Below are 21294 nucleotides of genomic sequence, written 5' to 3'. Positions count from 1 at the left end.
TTGTTGTATAATGATAGATCGGGGAAATTAAGTCCTCCGTGATGATTTTTTAATCTCAGAATTTTAAAGGAAATCCGGGGTTTCTTGTGATCCCACAAAAAAGAATTTAGTATGGACTACCATTGCTTAATTATGTTTTCATGAATTTTAATAGGTATAGCTCTCATGACAAATATTATTCTAGGTAGAATAAATGTTTTTATCAAATGAAGTCTGTCGTACCATGAGATTTTTATCTTTTTCCATTTATTCATGTCATTTTTAATTTGTGTAATTATTTTAAAGTGGTTTGATTGTATAAAATTTTTGTTATTAGTAGAAATTACAATTCCTAAGTAAAGCAGTTCCTTTTCTAACCAATGAAACTTGTGTTGTTTTTTTATTTTGTCTGCATCTTCTTTCCTTATGTTAATTGGTAATATTTGTGATTTTGTTTGATTTATCAGTAAACCTGAAATCATACCAAATTCTGTGAGTAGTTGTTCTAAATAGTTTAAGGTGCAAAGGGGATCAGTCACATAAATAATCATACCTGATTTAGATAGATTAATCTCTTATTCCAATGTACATAGACTTTCTCAGGCACATACCCATTTTATCTGACTTAGAATGAGTATTTTCTGTCAGAAACACACCATTCAGGCTTCACACAGATTGCCTGACTGAACTAGAATGAGAATCCTTTCAGGCTTCCATTCAGGTCGCTTGCTTTGCCCAGAATGAATACTGTTCTCTCCGTTCAGTAACTGAAAAAAACTGCAGTTCACTCCACCCCTAGACTACTGCCACTTTTCAATCAGATTTCACTCCACTCACACTTCTCAACTCCACCTATACTCTCAGTCATCAACCAGTCACCTCACTCAGGCCGTCGTCACACAGCCCCTTATTTTGTCAGTTTTGTGCTAGAAATCGTATCTTCTGTTATTGCTATCATAATGGATTCCCCCCATCATCTGTCGAGTGCTTGCGCTTCCAGTCGGTCTCATTAAAAGGGAAAAGTGCAATTTGACTGTCAGTCAAAGTACTTCCTTAAAGGGGGCAAAAAACCCCTGCCCCTCTTGTTTGTAAAAAAAAAAATTTCCCCGCATATTTGTGCTATATTGGGCAGCAGCTCGTCCCAGCAAGGCTAAGCATGCGGTGGTCAGTTTTGCAACTACGCCAAGAGGGGGGAAGTCATTGCTGACCGGCAGACTTTGGGACGTGCACAAAATGGCAGCCCTTCCCCCAACGACGGCCAAGGTCTGCTCAAGCACCCCTCCGAGCCCTCGCAGGAGGAGAACCTTCTCCCTTAACCGGGGAGCCTGCCTAGCCGGAGGCGGAGGGGCTGCTCGCTGGGGCGCTTTGGCTGCAGGAGCGGAGAGCCGGGAAAAGGGTGTCCGCTGGGGCCTCGGGGCTTCGGCTGTCCTCCCAACGTCTTTGGCTCAGCTGCAGCCCATTCCCAGCTGTCCCTTTCGCTTTCCCAGTCCTGCTCCATGGAGGAAGCGGCTTCCAAAGCGTCCCTCAAGAAGTGCCGGGGAGGGTGAGTGGGCGAGACAGTCGGCCTCGGGCATGGCTACTTGGCAATAAAATGGTAGAGGAAATGTCAATCAGGATAAACTGCTTCCGTCGTTCTTGCATGGCAGAATATCGCAATATTGCGATAAGGCTTACTTTAAAAAAATACTTTGAGGCTGAATTGTGGGTCATGCTGGGGCTTGTGGGAGTGTGGGGTGGGAGAATCAGGATTAGGAGGGACAGATGATCGAGGAAGTGAGCGCTTTGGCATTGCAAAGCGTTCACAGTTGATCCAGGGCATTCACATGGAAGCGGATGAGGAAGAAATAAAGAGTCACAAAGTGTGATTTGGGAAGAACGGCGAAATCGAAACAGAACTGGAATAAGGTGAGCGTTCAGTGGTAGATGGTGCTAGTTTGTTGCTAAATTTATGGCCATGTGACAACGGCCTCACTCATCCCCCCCGCCCATTCTTCTTCTGTTACACACAAATCATTTAAAGAAACACACACACTTAAAATCATTACAAGGATAATCTTGACAGGCTGGAAAACTGAGCTAAAACAAAATGAATTTCAACAGATGAATATAAAATCCTGCATTTATGTAGTAAAAATCAAATGCATAATTATAGGATACTTGGCAGTAGTATGTGCAAAAAGGATCTAGGAGTCTTAGTGGACCATACACTGAACATGAGTCAGCAGTGTGATGTGGCAGCTAAAAATTGTGGACTGTATCAACAGAGGTATAGTGTCCAGATCATGTGAAGTAATGGTACTCTGCTCTAGTTAGACCTCACCTAGAGTATTATGTTCAGCTTTGGGCACCACAATTTAAGAAGGATATAGACAAGCTAGAATGTTTCTAGAGGAGGGCAATGAAGATGGTGAGGGGTCTGGAGACCAAGTCCTATGCGGAAAGGTTGAAGGAACTTGGTATGTTTAGCCTAGAGAGGAGACAGCTGAGAGGTGATACGATAATCATCTTCAAGAGCTTGGAGGGCTGTCATATAGAGGATGGCATGGAGTTGTTTTCCATTGCCCAAGAAGGTTGGACCAGAGCCAGTAGGTTGAAATTAAATCAAAAGAGTTTTCGGCTCAACGTTAGGAATAACTTCAACAACTTCCTGACGGTTAGAGCAGTCCCTCAGTAGAACAGACTTCCTTGGGAGGTGGTGGGCTCTCCTTTGAATGTTTTTAAGCAGAGGCTAGATAGCCATCTTACAGCAATGCTGATTCTGTGAACCTAGGCAGATCATGAGAGGGAGGGCAGGAAGAGTTACATCAGTGCATAGTTCTTGTGGCTCCTTCTTACATGTCCTGGGTGATGCCGATCACCACTCTGAGGTCAGGAAGCAATTTTCCCCAGGCCAGTTTGGCTAGGGATGTTGGAGATGTTTTGCCATCTTCTGGGAATGGAGCAGGGGTTGTGGTGGGCGGGGGGGGGGGGGAGGTAGTTGTGAATATCTTGGACTAGATGACCCTGGAGCTACCTTCCAACTCTATAATTCTATGAATTGTCTAAATGCCTCATTTTTGTCTACCCCACAAGCTGCATAGAATTTCTAAAAAGCCACATGAGCAAAACTCCCACAATATGGGAATACATAATCCTTCCCCAAGTATGCAAGTACAGGTATAAAAGTTTTTTCTTATAGTTAAGTTTTTACTACTGGCTGTATTTCTGGGACCACCTAATTGCAGGGTTGTGTTTTTATTTTAATATATAATATTTATTGTTGTTTTAATTATTTTAGTTGTTTTAATTTTTTTAATTGTTTTAATTTTTGTAAAGCACTTCAGGCCTCATTCAAAGGAGAGGCAGTACAAACAAACAAACAAACAAACAAACAAACAAACAAACAAACAAACAAACAAACAAACAAACAAACAAACAAACAAACAAACAAACAAACAGAATGTTTTAGCCAGTGCAGTCTTTCTCATCATACACACATACTGTTGAAAAAAGCTTCATCTGCTGAAATTATCCCTTCTGTACAAGTGTTACACTCTGTCTCAAATCAGGTCTGGCAAGGAGAGTCTCATACATGTCTCATATTAAGTCTGACAGCCCAAAGTTGCTGGAAATGTAATTTGAGGAAAAACCAGAAGATGAACAACATTAATCAGAGTTAAGAAGATAATCACTTCATAGTTACATATGCCTGTCTAGTCTATGTGTAGTTCAATTAACTCCTCCTAAATATTTCACTGAATAACAGACTGGATACAAGTTATACCTCAACTATTTCTGCATGTCTATAGGGATTTTTAGACTGTTTCTCAAATATAAGCTTCCTCCTCTCCTGCCACCAATTACACGTGAGGAATCATGTTTGAAATTTAAAGGAATTTCATGATGTATTTGTGACATGACATGTTGCATGCAAAACTATGAGCATGCCTAAACTAAGTCTTCTGTTCTAGTCAATATAAGCATTCTGAATAAAACCGAAGTTGCAATTTAAAACTAGAATTGAACATGCTATCTCTAGTTTACTAAGAACAAGGGAATGGTAATGAGTAAGTATACACACACACACACACACACACACATCACTTGTTGTGATATTTGGAACCCACTCTAAAAGGTATTTCTTAAACCAGGACATATCAGGAAAGACCTGAGACAGTTTGTTGTCAGAAGGAAATTTTCTTAGAAAGGATGGAAATAATAATCAAGTGACAGTCTGCTTTTAACCATTTTAGAATAACTCTATTTTCTCTCTGTCCTCCCTTTTCCCAACTCTGTCAAGCAACAGCACTACCTGGACCGGGGGTGGGGCGCGCGGAATAAAGCCCATATCTGTTCCTTTCCCATGTAACCCTGCCTGCTGGCCAGAGTGTACAAGCAAAGTGTTTGTCTTTGTCCTCCTAACATGTTAGGCACGCTGGGAAGGGGACAGCACAGCCTTGCTTGTGAGCAGCAGGCACAAGGAAAGCTTTGTTATGAAAAAGCTCACATGCACACCATCTCTGCCCATGCTTGATGGAAAGTGAAAATGCTGAGTACTAAAGTACCCATTGAGATGATCCTCTTCAGGAGGAATTTCTACTGACTATTCTAGTTGGTTCTAGTTCCTTAAGTAAGAGTCAGATACTGGATATCAAAAATTATTGCAATCTGTTCAGTTATATTGACTATATTAAAGAAAGGTTAACTTTTGCTCATTTGTGTTGGTTTTTTTTCCATTTCCCCTTCCCGCTTGGGGTGCTACTTTGCCTGCCTGCCCTGCCTGCCTACCCCCTCCAAGCTGCCTGCTGCTTCTAGCTTCCATCTGGAAACAAAGCAGACAGCATCTCTTTTTTTCTCTCTGTCTCAGTGAGAGGCATTTGGAAAAAGAAATGAAAAGGGGGTACACAATCCAAGCAAGTACTGATAGCAGTCATGATGAAGAACTGAAGAAAAATTCCCACCATGCCATATAACAGCCCAACCATCATGACATTCCTGGCTGATCAGATAGTGGTGGGAATTGATGGCTGGGAGTTGTCACTGTGTATTGTTGCTTTGTAATAAACCTAAAATGAAGTTCCAAATGCTTTGGAACACTTCTGTGTCATGCCAGGAATGATGTCATTCCCAGCCTGACATGGAAGTGATGAGTTGCGCTCCTGGCTGATATGGTAAAAATTGGTCCTCATACAATTTATGTATGGGGCCAATTTTTTCAAAATCAACCCATGTGCAACCTGTCACTTCCACATTGTGCCAGGAATGACATCATACCTGGTGCGATATGAATGTGCTCTGGAACACACAGGAATGTGCTGAGGGGTTCCTAGGCCCGTTCCTGCACCTTTCTCCCCACCAGCCAGTTGAGAGGCAGCAGGGGCAGAGACTGGGAGCGGGGGATCCCCCACCCTCACTGGGGAACTCGTAACCCTATTTTTTACACTGGTTACAAAATCTGACTATCATTTTGAATTTTAAGAATATTGTGAAGGCTGTGTGTCTTAGTTTGAGCTTCAGATGGTGCCCTTTGTATATACGTTTCAAGTTTTTTCCATGCACAGTTTTTTACTAAGTCATCTATCATCATTCCTGTTCTAAGGTATTTGCTTTTAGTCTAAACAGATTTTTCATTTCCTATAGTAACTTCCGGGAGAACCTCACTATTTACATATATGAAACTCAGTGTAGCAGAATTGTACATAGAAAAAATGTCAGTGCAAATGCTGGATTGTTCAAGAAGGCGGTAAACAATAGAATTAAGATTAGCGTTAACAATATTGACCTGTTTGTTGAGTTAATAGAACAAGCTCAGATGTTTTGGAGGGAACAATTCAGTTGCACTGACTTTATTTCAGAAATAGTAAATATAACAAGATACAAATAAAATTGTTTTTACCATATGACATGACTAAAGCAAATCTTGATCCATAGAGTGTTTCATCTCCCCCCCCCCCTCAGAGCCACATTGCAAATTACAAGAAAAGAGCGATAGATGATGAGTAAGAAAACTGTGTATTATATTTCTGCGTTTCCATGTAGCAAAGGACCCCTAGGATACAAGAGGGCTTTGGATGCAACACAGAGGCCTAGGCAGGGCTTTTTTTCTGGGGAAAGAGGTGGGGGAACTCTTCCCGGGGCCATTCCCGGGAGGACGTGGCGTGCCTCTCAATACAAGTGCACGCATGCAGTGCGCATGCTCCTGGGACTGCATGATGACATCACTCCTGGGAAGTGATGTCATCACGCAGGTCTGGCTGCCACGGGAGCACTCCTGTGCTCCATGGGGTGGGTCCGATTTGGCCCGGAATGGGCCGCTCCACTGCAGGGGAGCACTCCCCACTCAGCAGTGGCCGGATCTGGGCCATTTCGGGCCCAAATTGGGCCAAAACGGGCCCAAAACAGCTGGAATCAGCCTGGGACAGGCTGTTCCCACACAGGAGAGCACACCCCTGCAGGGCAGCAGCCTGAACCTGGCTGTTTAGGGCCGATCCAGGCAATTCTGGGGCCAAATTGGGCCAAAACGGGCCAGAAACGGCCCAGATTAGTCTGCTGCCACATGGGAGATCACTCCCCCGCCTGGCAGCGGCACGATCCTGGATGTTTTGGGCCCAATTCTGGCCATTTCCGCCCCAATCCTGGCCATTTCGGGCCAGAATTGGGCCCAAAAGTGGCCGAAAGGGGCCCAATATGGCCAGGATCTGGACGCTGCCAGGTAAGGGAGTATCCCCCTGCCTAACAGAGGCCCAATCCTGGCTGTTTTGGACCCAATCCTGGCCATTTTGGCCCCCCTTTGGCCATTTTGGGCCAAATTCAGGCCCAAAATGGCCATGATTGGGCCCAAAATAGACCAGATCGGGGCTGAACTAGCCTGGAACAGGCTGCTGCTGAGTGGGGGAAACCTCCCCAGCCTGGCACTGGCCAGATCTTGGCTGTTTTGGCCCTGAGCTGGGCCGTTTTGGGCCCAAAATGGCCAAAACGGCCCCAATCCAGGCCTAAATAGCCACTGGGGGAATCCTCCCCCACCTGATACTGGCCTGATCCAGGCCATTTAGGCCCTGATTTGGGCCATTTTAGGCCCTTAATTGGCCCAAAACGTCACCGAAGTGGCCCGGATTGGGGTCAAAACAGCTTGGATTGAATCACTGCCAGGTGGGATAATCCTCCCCTGCCTGCCACCAGCCCAATCCTGGCCCTTTCGGCGCTAATCTGAGCCGTTTGGGGCCATAAAGGTGCCCAAAATGGCCAATTTTGGGGCCAAAATGGCCTGGAACAGGCTGCTCCTGGGTGGTGGGACCCTCTACACCTGGCTGTGGCCCAATCCTGGCCATTTCGGCCCCTATCTGAGCCATTTTGGGCTTGAACCTGGCCATTTCAGGCCCAATCCTTGCCATTTTAGGCCCCGATCTGAGCCGTTTTGCCCATATCCAGGCCTTTTTGATGCTGTTTAGCCATTTTTGGCCTATTTCAGGCCCCAAATGGCCCAGATTGGGCCAAAATGGCCCGGATTGGGCCAGTGCCCTGGCAACAGCCCGATCCGGGCCCCAAATGGCCAAAATAGGTCATTTTTAAAATACTCATGTGACACCCGTCACATGGGTATTTTAAAGAGCTACCAGAATGCCGTTCCGGGGCGTTTCCGCTCAAAAAAATGCCTTGGGCTAGGATTCTTAAACTGAAAAATGTTTAATCTCCAAGGAATATCAGATTTCCTCACAAATCCTTAATGCAGACTTGTTGCTATCTGAAACCAGTTTCCCCAAGACGCTGAATGCTTTATCGTGTAATTTCAACAATGTTAACAGTGTACTCCTAAGCACAGTTACACTCTTTTAAATCCATTGAAGTAAATAGGCTAAAATGGTATATTGCACTGAAAATAGTCATACATATTTGGCTCCTCTGGGTTCCATCAATCAGTGCAATCCTACGATGAGTTACTCCAGTCTAAGCTTCTTGACTTCAGTGGTCTTATAACTGTGTTTAGAACTACACTGAATAATACTTGCCAAACTGAAGATGGTTAGACAGGACTCTCTTTGTCTAGGACCTGTGCATATGCACACCTACCTAAGTGAAATTTTTACCACTCTCACTTTTCAATTTGCACTTTTTATTCATGCTTAAATTAATTCTTGTGAATATAAAAGATATTTCTGTTTTCTTCACAGCAATCCAGCTATCATAGCCAATTAAGTATGTAGTTGTATATGAAAGTTCATGCCAGAATAAACCCAATTAAATGTCAGAGGATTTATTGTCTCTTCCAGTGCCATTTGCAGCGCAATCCTATGGCCGGCCCCAACGCCGACGCGGCTGCACTGGTGGTGTGGCGGCGCCGCCGGGCCGGATCCTGTGCCAGCAAAGTGTGGCCGCAGCGGCGCCCGCAGCGGCGCAGAGATGCAATTTTGGAGAACCAGAAAGTGTTGTGGGCGGGTCTGATCCACGGCCGCCGCCAGGCGCAGCCAAAGGGCGCTGTTCCTGACAAGCGTCAGGGGGAGGGGCCAGGAAAGGCGCAGCCTATGGGCAGCACGCGATCCCGGCCAGGCCCCAGAGCAGCAGGCAAACCGCGCCCATGCTGGCAGACTGCCTCGGCTCGTGTGTCGGGCGGGGCTCGCAGTCGGGAAGGAGAGGGGTGGGCGTAGTCTGAGAAGCCTTTCCCCCGTTTGCCCAATGTAGCACCAAGTCCCTGGCGGCCGCGTCCAGAGAGGTTGGCATGGGACTGGCAGGCGCCCTGCCATGAGGAATCCAGGGCAGCAGCCAGTCTCTGGCAGCAGGGGACAGCCCCCAAGTGGTGCCGAAGGGGAGGGCTGGCCTGAGGCCGCCACCAAGAGGCAGACACAGCGGGCCTGCCCCCTCGTCCCCATCCCAAGGCAAAGAACACAGACACCCATTGCACAGAAATCAGCCTTTATTATTATATCATCCCACCTCCCCCAGCAGACGTGAGGAAGGGGAGGCGTGTAGGAGAGCCGTCTGTGCAGCAAAACACCCCACCCCACCCCCAAGGCGGCAGCGGCGGTCACCGGCGAGGCCGGCGGCCGGACCCCCTTGGCCGTCCACGGGCCCGGCCTCTCGCACGCAACTGGGCCCGAGGGAGGGGTGCCTCTGGGGCGGGTGGAGCTGCTGCAGCGGGTGGGGCCGGAGGGTCGAGGATGGCGACGAGCCGCCCGAGCAGGGCTTCGGCACAGACTTGAGAGGCACACCCCACCCCTCCCAACAACCATGGCCTGTTGGCGTGGGAGGCTGGCAACTGCTCCACGGGATTGGATGCGAGGCAGGACGCCCTGGGGTGGAAGGTGTTGGAATGACCAATGGGGCTGCTGCAGACGCCCGAGGGGCTGGACCCACTCTGGGAGGCGGCCGCTCATGGGACTGTGTTGCTGGGGCTGCGGCTGCGATGGGGGCGACCCTCCCCAGGCGCGCGAGACCTCCTGCCCGGGATATGGCATCCACCTGCCACCACCCTGGATTCTCCATTGGTGGGGGCTAGGGTTCCAGCGAGCGGACCGTTTGCCCTGCCATCTCCCGCCCCCTTGCAGCTGCAGCTCGCACCACCCTCTCCCTGGCTTATCGTGTGCCAGCTACTCTCCCCACCGGGGATCCCCGCTCACATGCCCCGCCCCAACCCTCTACCTGGCCATAGATACAGGGGGGTTAGCCGTGTTAGCCTGTGGTAGCGAATTCAAAAAGGGTCCCGTAGCACCTTTACAACTATCCAATTTTATTGTGGCACAGGCTTCTGAGAATCAAGTTCTCTTCGGCAGATGGGTGGTACAGACACTGGTCAAATACAGAGGAGGAGGGGGGGAGGAGGGAGGGAGGGGGCGGGGAGGCAAGACGGGGTGTGTCGGATACATTTGTGGCAATGTGCAGGTGGGGAGATGTGACGGGAGTGTTGGGGGAGGGGCGGAGGACGAAGTCAGACTCGCAGACACAGAAAACAGTTGTTGTACATCTCGTTTTATTGCACTGGAAAGAGCGGGCTTGCGTTTAGGCTGGCGAGGGAGCCGGAGCATTCCACACAGCCCTCCTTCCCGCTCGGAGGGGCGGGGCTGGGATGCAGGCCGCGGCGCGACGGTGCTTCCTGGGCTGCAGCCAACCGTCCGTCAGAGATGTTTGGGGAGGGCGGGGCGCGGGGGAGCAGCCATGCCCTGGACGTGCCTGTGGGGGAAAAAGACACGTGTGGGCTTTGCCTCATTCCACTGGCAAGGCAAGCCCCACACTCCGCCATCGGGGGGGGGTTGCACATGGTCGAGGGCAGCAGCTGATGCATGACGGTCTGGTGAGGATGCACTCGGCCTTGGCACGCCTTTACCTCTAAGGGAGAGAATGAGCTGGTCACAACAAACACCTGGCCACATGTGGTTTTCGAGGCGCCTGCCTCTGAGGCAGCCAGGGGCGGCCATGGTTGCCCCCCACCCCTGCTGGGCCTCACCCAAAGCGGCAAGTGAGCGGGTGGGTTCAGGTGAATGGGCGGTTTGCACTAATCTGCGGAATGCCCCCCCACCTCCTCCTTACCTGTCAGCGCTCCGTCGGTCATCACCAGGTGGGAGCGCCAGAGTCAGGGCACCTGCAAGGAAACGGGAGAGCATGCGGTTAATTTGCAAAGTGTCATTCCCTTCTGCCACGGAAGGGTTAGTTTGTTTGTGCTTAGTTAGAAGCAACTAGCATGCATCAGTTAGCTGTGGAGTCATTCTTTCTATCACGGTAGAAAGAGAGTTAGGCAGACATTTGCACCTCTTCCCCTTTATGCGAAGTTCCCCCAGTTTTTCGCAAAGTCCCCGGAGTGCATTCTGCGCCTGCCAATGTGAATGCCCTCAGCCCGTTTCGGTTTTCAAAGGGGCAATGCCACTCAGCAGACGGGCAGAGCCTCCGGCCGAGTGCTCACTTACCTGGGGGTTTGGGCGGCGCTGGCCGGATGTTTTGTAGGGCGCGGTCGCAGGTGATTGGGTGCAGAGAGGGGGGCTCGTCCACGCCGGGCGCGCACGCTGATTGGTCCCCGGGATAGTTCTCATCCTATGCTCCTTCGGGCCATAGGGGCGGGGCGAGGCGCTCAGAGAGGGGGCTGATTTTTCGCCGTTCCATGGACGCCTATGGGCTACGCCTTCTTTTTCCGTGGCGTAGCTTTTTTGCGCCGCTGTGGGCGTTCCCGCTTCTGGAGGAGCTTAGGGAGCGGACTAACTCTGACCCCGCCTTGCTCCCCGCCCCCCCTGCGTCGGCGTAGGGCTCTACGCCACTTCTGCGCCGCCGCCCGGGCGCCTGTGGCTTGCACCGGTGCTGGCCCGCCGGCGGGCCAGCGCCGCGTCCCAGCGCGGGCGGAAGGCCACTTACGCGGGCGTACGGGCTAGATGCGCCCTCGCAAGCCTTAGTTCGGTTCCTGTTCACTTTCCGTGCCCTTCTTAGGATTGGGCTGCCCGTCTTGCTTTGTGCTCTGTCTTAGAATTGTATAATAGAAAGAAGATGGAATGTCTGATTTATAGTTAAGTTAATTTGCCAAGGCCTGTACTTAAACAACTACTCATTTAATCAGACAATGATAATAACAATTTAGCAATTCAGCATTTCAGTCATACTATCCCAGAAAAATTAGTAAATACCATTATGTTCCCCTTTTTTGAGATAGGCCAAATTAATGACAGAAACTGTTCCTCTAGCTTTATATTTCTCCAGATGTTACACGTAAGAACAATAATTTTGCCACATAGAAATATTCACATTTTTGTTTACAATTGCTTTTGTCATAGCGTTCAGTTGTATCCTGTATATGTTAGCACAGTATTGTTCCATTGTGTTCATGCAGAAAAATATGATGACATAAAATAAGGTTGTCAACTTCAATTTGGGAAATTCCTGGAGATTTGGAGATGGTTTTTGGGAAAAGTGAAGGTTGGGGAGGGAGCTCAATAAGAATGTGATGCCCTCAGAAACTGCCACTTTCTACAAGGAGGCCCAATTGTTGTAGTCTGGAGATCAGTTTTAATTCCTGGAGAATACTAGGCCCCACCTTGAGGGTAGGTAGTTATAAATTAGCCAAAAGAAGGGGGAAATGCTCAAAAATGGCAAGGTAAGGACTGAATATGCCCTAGGAGGCACATAGTGTTGATTTAAGGTTGCCAACCTCCAAGTGAGGCCTGGAGTTCTTTTATTCCCAAGGGGCAATGATTCTTTTTTCTGTGGGAGACAGATGAATACACAAATGATGGAAAACAGATTTTATTAAATTGCTAAGAAACTTTTTAAAAAATCACATCTACTGAAGAATCAATGCAAGAATCAATGCAGCACAGACTGAAACTGCAGAACTATGGTCTCCAGGTCCCTTCACCCTCTCAGCAGAAGTGGGGGGGGGAACCCAACATTCCCCTTTGGTGAGATTTCATGTGTGCATGCTCCTGGCATGGTGCAATGACATCACTTCCAGAAGTGACAGCATCAATCAGGCGATAACGCTTTGATGCTTTGCTCCCATGCTTTCCCCCACTATTTATCCTGCCAGCCAAGTGAGCGGTAGTGGGGCGCAAAGGCTGGGAGTGGGGGATCCCATGCATCCAGTGGGGAACCAGCAATCCTGTACAGGACAGTGCTACATAGTTGGCTAGTTCCAGGTGAGCCATCTGTTGTCATTCTCCAGGGGTTCCCAACACCTTCAGGGTAGACACCTCTGTCCATTCAGCATGGCAGAGACCTGCTCCACTGCCCTGGTGTGAGCAATTGCAGAGTTGCCCCTCATGGTAGTAAGGACCACTCTGCCATGTTTTACCACTATCCTGTACAGCAGCACTTTTCCCACCTTGGTCCAATTAGGCTGGAGATGGGCATTACTGCCTCTGAGTCCAGCACAGCCATGCCAAATGGGTTAGGCACTGTGGGAATCTTCAGGCTGTGGGTTGCATCCCACCCCACTGGCCACAGGAAGGACACTGGGCAGCAGCATGGCACAAAACAGAGGAATAATTCTGTGTTCTGGGCATGCAGTCCCCCTATCCTCCAGTACAAAAATAAGAGATGGGTCTGGCCTGTGTGTGTGCCAGCCATGGTTTCCAGGATGCTGAGGACCCCCCTCGAATGTGTGATTCTAATCAGCTTCACCTCCCACCAGCCACCAGATGGCCCACACCAGTATGATGGCTGTTCCATCCATAGCCTTCACTATTTCTTTTGTTTTTTGTTTTTAAAGTTTTTATTGGATGGGTTAACATATATCACTCATAACATTCAATTAACATCTCCATCCCATTTCAGTTCCCCCACCCATTCCCCGCTTTTTATAATAGACTTCCAACAGTTTTTCACACACCCCCTATTTAAATTGCAGTCTATCTGCTATCTCGTCTATTAAACTATATTTAACAATAAAAATCCCTTATCTATCATTATCTATTGTTTAAATATTTCAACTACCGGCAAAGAACTACCTTCCCCCTTTACAAGTTATCCAAAGACCAGATTTTACCCTTCATGTCCCCCTTTCTTTCCATATACTTCTTAAGTTTCTCCCAGTTCATAATAAATTCTTCTGTATCTTGTTTTTTAAGTTTCCTTGTTATTTTGTCCATTTCTGCCATGTTCAATAACTTCTGGATCCAATCTTCCACCGATGGTATCTCTTGTGTCTTCCAAAGTTGTGCATATAACATCCTAGCTGCTGTCACCATATAAAACACCATTGTTCTGTCCATACTATCAAATTCTTCTAAGTTCATACATAACAGTAACAGTTCTGGGTTTTTAACAACATTTTTCTGCAAAATATCTGACATAACATCCACAATATTCCCCCAAAACTGCTTTGCCTTTTCACACGTCCACCACATATGATAGAAGGAACCTTCATGTTTCTTACATTTCCAACATTTATCTGACATTTGGCTATTACCATTAGCTAGCTTTTTTGGTGTAAGATACCATCTGTAAATCATTTTATAAACATTTTCTTTTATAGTGGTATATGTTGAAATTTTTACTGTATTTTTCCACAATCGTTCCCAAGGTTCCATCGTAATATCTTTATTACAATTTATTGCCCATTTAACCATTTGAACTTTAACCACCTCATCTTCTGTATACCATCTCAACAAAATCTTATATATTTTAGATATCAACTTTTTCCCTTCTTGAAGTAAACACTCCTCTAATTGAATTTTAACCCTAAATCCTACTTTCCTACGATCTGCATCATTTAATTTGTCTATACTGAAACCAACCATACTGAAATGATAAATCTTCGTTAGTTTTCATAATATATGTATTTTGTTCCACTCTTAAAATTTCTTTATACGTCATCCACTCCTCTCCACCATATTCCACATTCGGGTTTACAACTTCAGCTGGTATAATCCACAATGGAGTTTCTTCCTCGAAATATCTTTTATATTTTTGCCACATTCTAAATAAACTCCATCTCACAAAATGATGCAAAAACATAGCATCCATTTTAATCTTATCATACCACAAATATGCATGCCATCCAAAAAAATTTTTTATATCCTTCCAAAGCCAATAATTTGTGTTTTTTCAGTAAAATCTATTCCTTCAGCCAAACTAGGCAAATGGCTTCATGATAAAGTTGTAAATTTGGTAATTGTAATCCACCTCTTTCCTTGGCGTCATATAACACTTTCATTTTCACTCTAGGCTTCTTCCCTGCCCAAACAAAGCTCAAAATCTTCCTTTGGCCTTCACTATTTCTTTTGTCATAAAAGGGTCTTGCTCTTTATCATGTAATTTGGCTTATTGTATTAGCTGAAAATACTATTTCAGAGATCATCATCTTTGTCTGCCATTTCAACAGTGTCAAGGCTGCTTATATTTAAATTCCTGTACTGTTTGTCTAGGATGGTCAAGTTCACATCAGGTTAAATTATTTTGGATTTGTCATGAATGACTGCAGAATGGGGTAGAAAAATCCTTTCTCAATTGCTTTTAATTAGATTCTTAGCATAGAATGTATGATATTTATACTTTGTGCAAATTAAAGTACAAACCTGAACTGTGCAGTCAAAAATGTTGTTTCATAAATGAGTTGTGTCTCTGCATATCCAGTCATCAGGCTAAGCTTCTGCAGAACTGTTTATAAATAGAAGTCTTTGAAAGGAAACCTCCTCTGCTGAGTCTGCCGTGATAACCATATTTAAAATTAATAAGCATGTGGGAGGAGTACGTATATCAGCAAATATGGGTAAATCACTATTTGTAGTAGATTCAGCTCTAGATCTGGCACCTGATCAGCCTGCTTATTGCTAGAATTGGTCCAACAAAGATATGTTTATGCAGGCATGTATTTTGGTAATAGTAGTTTTAGCTGGTTTTTCTGCAAATCAGAGCTTTCTGCATCCTCTTTTGTGTATGATTCTGCAGATTAGCCCATTTTCTAACTGCTCACAGTATTTGGAGTGGGGGGTATCCTCCTCTTCTGTGCTGCACTGCACAAGGTGTCAGCACTCGCCATTGCTGCCACTGGGCGGGGCACCAGCCAGGCAGGTGCTGACATCAGAGGGGTGCCAGGGATGCTGCAGGACCCTGCTCCGTGGAAGGAGGGGCGGTATACCTCACCCAGACTCCCTCTCAGTCCACTCGCTGGCCTGCTCAACCTGGGCTGCTCACCGTCTGTGATCTCCGCCATCCCTTCCTCCAACAACTCTCCTCCAAGCCTCTGCTCTTGCACCGCTCCACTACAACTCCACACCATCACTCCTCCTCAAACCCACAACCCCAGTGCTCTGCCAAGCCATCCTTTATAGGGCCTTCTCTCCCCACCCCACCCTCCTTGCAGGCTCCACCTTCCAGGCCACACCCCTACCTGGCCTCCCAGCATTGTTCTGGGCTGTCTCGAGCTGCTGCAGCTGGGGTAGCTGGCTTGGCTGCACAGGTCAGCAACAGCTGTGTCTCGTTGGCTGGCTGCCGGGCCTTTCTGGCTGAGCTGGTTGCTGAAGTCAGGCCCAGCTGTGGCCCCTTGGCTGGCTGCCCCACCTTTCCAGCAGAGCGCCTCCAGCAGCTCCACCTGGAGGAGTTTTGCTCTTGGCATCTCCTGAGCCAGGTTACTGTCTTCTAGCTGAGGTGTGGGCTGGGGTGCAGCTTTGAGCTGTTTTGGCTGCTTCTCCTCCTTGGTAAGGGCTATGGTTGGGCAGCTGCTGGGTCCCTATTCCCCCTGTCTTTGTCCTCTCCCTTCGTTTTGCTTGGTCCCCTATCCTCCCCCTGGATGGTGGGACTGGCTGGCCTCTCCCTGCCCCTTCTAGCCCTCTTTGGACCTTTGCCCCTTTCCCCTGGGATGGGCAGGTTTTGGCCCTGGCTGCCAGCTGGGGCGGCAGTATAAAACAAAAGGAAGCTCCCTTAGCAACAAACTGAATAATCAAAGTGGAAACCCACAACTAAGGGATACAGTCAGTCAGGTTCTGAAATTCTAGTGTATTAAAGTGGCGCAGTGCAATGAATAAATAACAATACTATTATAAGCATATCAAATCACATAAATAAACAATGTGCAATAAACAGCTCACAATCGGCCAATACAGAAATATCCAATGGTGCAATCAAGTTCATATCAGAGTTCAAGGAAGAGATGAAACATAGACAGCAAACCAGAGAAGCCGTGAGGACCCCTCATTCCTGTTCAAGGTAAGTTCTTAGATAGATGTACTCTTCTCATTTTCTTTCAACAGGTGGAACAAGGAGATGGAACACTCTGCAGGACCGAGACCCGACAAGGAACCGGTCATCAACAACACTTGTTTCCAGACTGCATCAGGGGCCAACAGACCTCCTCACCAAACATCTCTGAGAACACTGCTGCCGCTGTTACAAACTTCAGCGGCAGTCTGTCCCACCTCTCTTAATTGACGCATGGCCAATTAAGACCCCCCCCTGTAGTCGAGGCTTGGCGGGCCTCCTTGGGGCCAGGGACCAACAACAGCTATTTATCCCCTGATTGGAGTGTCCTCCGGGGAATTTCTCCCCAAGTGCCACCCTCTGTCCCTGACCGTGGAGAAAAGAGACCAGCCACTGTAAGGCAGTCTCTCGTATCCCCACATCGGCGAGGCGGTGAGTCAGAAGATCGTAATTGACTGTATCGAACACTGCTGACAGATCCAATAATATCAGCAGCGGTGAGCCGCCCCAATCCAGATGTCTACGAAGATCATCTGTGAGGGTGACCAGCAAAGTCTCCGTCCCATGTCCCGGATGGAACTCAGATTGGAAGGGGTCTAGTGCTGAGACCTCCTTCAGGAATCCCTGCAGCTGTTCCACCACCACCTGCTCAATCACCTTTCCCAGAAACTGGAGGTTCAAAACTGAGTGGTAATTGACCACGTCAGTGGGGTCCAGTGATGGTTTTTTAAAAAGAGGCCTCACCACCTCTTCCTTTAATGGCCCAGGAAAACCCCTGGAGCCTAAGGATAGGTTAACAATGGCCTCCAGCGAGGACCGCAGCCCCTCGGCACTGGCCTTTACCAGCCACGATGGGCATGGGTCTAAGGGACATGTGGTGGGCCTAACTGATTGCAGGGTCCTGTCAATCTCCTCCTCAAAGAGTGAGCTGAAATGATCAAATATTGGCCCCAAAGACAGCCAAGGAATCTCTAGCTCATTCACTGAATCAACTGTGGCTGGCAAGTCATGGTGGAGAGACAAGATTTTATCAGCAAAAAAGCTCCCAAAAGCCTCACAGCTAGTATCCGAATTCAAAATTTGATGGCCTCCCTCTGGCAAGGAGACCAATGACCAAACCACATTAAACAATCTTGCTGGGCATGAGCAAGCTGACGCGATGGAGGCTGCATAAAACTCTTTCTTCACAGCCTTCACAACCACCTCATAGGCTTTCATAAACATCCTATAAGATGATCTTGCCTCTTTGTCCCGAGATTGTCGCCACACTCGCTCAAGCCATCTTAGCCTCCACTTTTTCCATTGGAGCTCTTCTGTATACCAGGGAGCCTGTCTTGCATGGGGGCAAAGAGGGCGACGGGGGCAATTTCGTCGATGGCTTTGGAGAGCTGGCACTGCCAGTCCTCCACCAGCTCATCTAAGGAACTGCTGTGGAGCATTGGATCCCACAAAACATTCTGGAACCCAATTGGGTCCATAAGTCTCCATGGGCAAGCATAAATCAGCTCACCGCCCTTGTGAGGGGGGGGTAGTATTCCCAGCCGAGCCCACAGGACCGAGGGGTCTGACCATGGCACTGGTTCTTCCACTTCCATATCCACATTTAACCCCATCCCAAAGATCAAATCTAGCATGTGGCCTGCTTGATGTGTAGGGGTCGATACAAATTGGGAGAGTCCCAGTGCTGCCATGGAAGACACCAGGTCCACATCCTGCACAGAGGAGGCATCATCAACATCGATGTTGAAATCCCCCAGCACCATCAGTCTGGAGTACTCCAAGGTCCACCCCGCTACCACCTATAAGAGGCGTGACAGGGTATCTGCTGGTACGCTAAGTGGTTGGTACACCAGACAGATAGCCAAATTCTCCTCAGCACCTGACACCAGGCCTACACATTCAATATCAGAGATCTCAGGGGCGGGGAGCGGTCTGAAGGATAAAGACTCTCGGGCAAGGATTTCCACCCCCCCCCAACCTCCTATTCAGGACTGGTGGAGGACCGAATATCTTGGTGGGGGGGCAGTTCTCCCAGGGCAACTGTTTCACCCTCCCTCACCAGGTTCAGTCATGCATACCAGGTCCACATCACTCACCACAAAGAGATCTTGCAGTCTTATTGTTTATGGTCCTGGCATTGCACAACATCAGTGTCGAAGGAAGGTTCTTTTTCCTAGCTCCATCACCAGCGTTTCTCAGGATGGGGCGCAGGTTAGAAGGGTACCGAGCCATTCCATATCTCTGTGCCCTTCTCAACTGAAACCAGCTCCCACCGTCATACCTCCCATGTCCCCAGAGGACTGGGATCCCTGACCCCATGCTGGCCCTCCTCCCTATGTCCACCATCATGCAACTTACTCTCCGTTCCCCACAACAACAACAGACGAGCACAACATTAATTCAAGAAACTGAGGCACTTCAAGATGTTCTTAAAGTACCTCAGGCACAGAGAAGGATGGGACTGGGAGGCTGGCTTCACTCTAGCAGGCAAGGCAGGTGGTTGCTCTTCTTCCTCCCTTCCTCTCTTAACAGTAATACTTCCATACACCACTAAGTATGTTCTGTATGGTATCTATGTTTAGTCACAACCATTTAACTTTGAAGAGATATGCTATTTTGAAGATGGCCTGTATATAGATTTTCAGTCATACTAAAAGTAACATGGAAATTAACTTTATGGTAAATGTGAAATATAGTTGAGTTATTAGTGTCAGGTTATTGCCTCCCATCTCTAATTTACATGTACAACCATTACCACAAGCAGGCACACACAGAAGAAGATATCTGTAATATGGTCTATCATCTCTCCGGAGAAAAATAATTTGCATGTACTATATTCAATAAGTGTACTATATTCTTCTCTCAAAAGATGGTGCTGGGCATAAGACTGTGCAGTACAGTTCAGAACTGTTTAGAGAAAACCAAGGGATGATGGAAATGGCTATTCATCAATATTTTAATTGCTGAAGTTAAAGATTCCTAAATTAAATTTGAGTAGCCCAGACTAGCCTGAGCTTGTCAGAGCTTGGAAGCTAAGCAAAATCATGCTTGGTTTGTATTTGAATGGGAGACTGCCAAGGAAGACAATGGTTGCTATACAGAGGAAGACAGTGGCAAATTTCCGTAGCTCATCGTTTGCCTTGAAAACACCTTGAAGGGTTGCTGTAAGTCTGTTACAACTTGATAGTACATAATGATTGTTCTGACCTGGATAGCCCAGGTGAGCCTGATCTTGTCAGATCTCAGAGTCAGCCCTCCTTAGCACTGGCATGGGAGACCACCAAGGAAGGCCAGGGTTAGGCCAAGGTTGCTAAGCAGAGGGGGGCAATAGCAACCTACTTCTGCTTCTGCCTTGCCTCAAAAACCCTGTAGGATCACTGTGACTTGATGGCAAAAAAAAAATCGGCATGCAAATCACTCCTATTCAACCTTAAAATTATTTCTTAATTCCAGGTTGATAGATCTGTGTAGTTACTGTCTATTGAGAGACAAATACTCTGTAAATGTACAGAGTGTCCACAGTCTTGACATTCATAGAAGGGGTTGTCCTTGTCACAAATGTATTTAGAATCTGTTGTCTTATTTTTTCTGCAGTCTGGATATATGATTCCTCGGCTCTTTAATCTTCTACTATGAAGTAATTCTTTCTCTCTCGTGAAAGGTTCTAGAATTTAAACCTGCCTCAGCATTTTGTTGTTTCAATCCTTTAGCCATTATCCCACATTTTGGGTGTGCGGAGTACAGGAATGGTAACTATAGTTACTCATTGGTAAAGAGTATTCTGCACGTGCTCAAGAGGCATATTTTCTTACTCATAGGCAAGGCACAGCAAGGTGGTTTGCAGCTAAAGACTAAAAACTAGACTGAGTGAAACTGGGTGTTCATTTTTCTGCTCCTCCCCCAACTTTCCAATGGCCCCACCTACTCTTGAGGCAAATTTTCCACTGCAAATAAAGGAGGCAATCCCAAAGATAGTATAAAGCATTGTCCTACTTTCTATTGCTCCCATTTGTCATTGTGAGGAAACAAACTATAAAGAAGCAAAAGCCCAGGGAGAAAAAATGTATGTGACTGAGCAGATAAGAATGAATTTAATCGAGAAGGGGTTAACTGACTCAGCTCCAGCTGATTTGCTGCTCTCCTTACCTCATTCCTTACAGGCAATCTAGACATTTCCCCCCACATTTCCTCTTTTATACCCACAATAAAAAAGACTAGAGATGTACTTTTTAAAATAAAATCTAGGAATCCAAGAAAATGCAAGACATGTTGCCCACATATGACCTGTAGCTATGGGTCTGTGTATAGATTTTCTGTCATGGGTCTTAGAGTTGTGTGTGAAAAAGCAAGTACAACTTGTGTCAGCTAAACCAGGGCAAGGATGAAAAGATAGCTGAACACTAGGAAGATTGTCTTGTTTTAAATCACCACTTTGTATTTTTAAGATATCTTGCTTTAAATTTTTCATGTTACCATAATTTTAAAAAGTAGGACTGGTCCTTCTTTGAAAAACTACCTCATCAGTTACTTATTTAGGATTAAAGCATACAATCTAAAATCACCATTCATTTTTATTCTGAGATGAAAGTATCCTGCAGCTTCCACTTCCAGTTCTAATGTTCATTTACATTGCCAGGAAGCTTTAATTGTTCCCTTTTAGCCACATGAATTCTATCTGATTAAAGACTAAATGAACCTTTAACAATACAGAATTATGTAGGTGGTTTAAGT

At 47.0% G+C, this 21294-nt stretch overlaps 1 protein-coding gene across 1 annotated transcript in view; it reads left to right on the top strand.

Annotated features, from left to right (window-relative positions):
* Positions 1–21294, top strand: part of RPS6KA2 (ribosomal protein S6 kinase A2) — a 299866-nt gene that overhangs the window by 12122 nt on the left and 266450 nt on the right. The gene's annotated exons all lie outside the window — the stretch shown is intronic.

This window comes from Eublepharis macularius, chromosome 1, assembly GCF_028583425.1.
Source record: "Eublepharis macularius isolate TG4126 chromosome 1, MPM_Emac_v1.0, whole genome shotgun sequence".
NCBI lineage: Eukaryota > Metazoa > Chordata > Lepidosauria > Squamata > Eublepharidae > Eublepharis > Eublepharis macularius.
The sequence above is the reverse complement of the archived record's forward strand: the minus strand, read 5'-3'. Positions and strand labels throughout refer to the sequence as shown.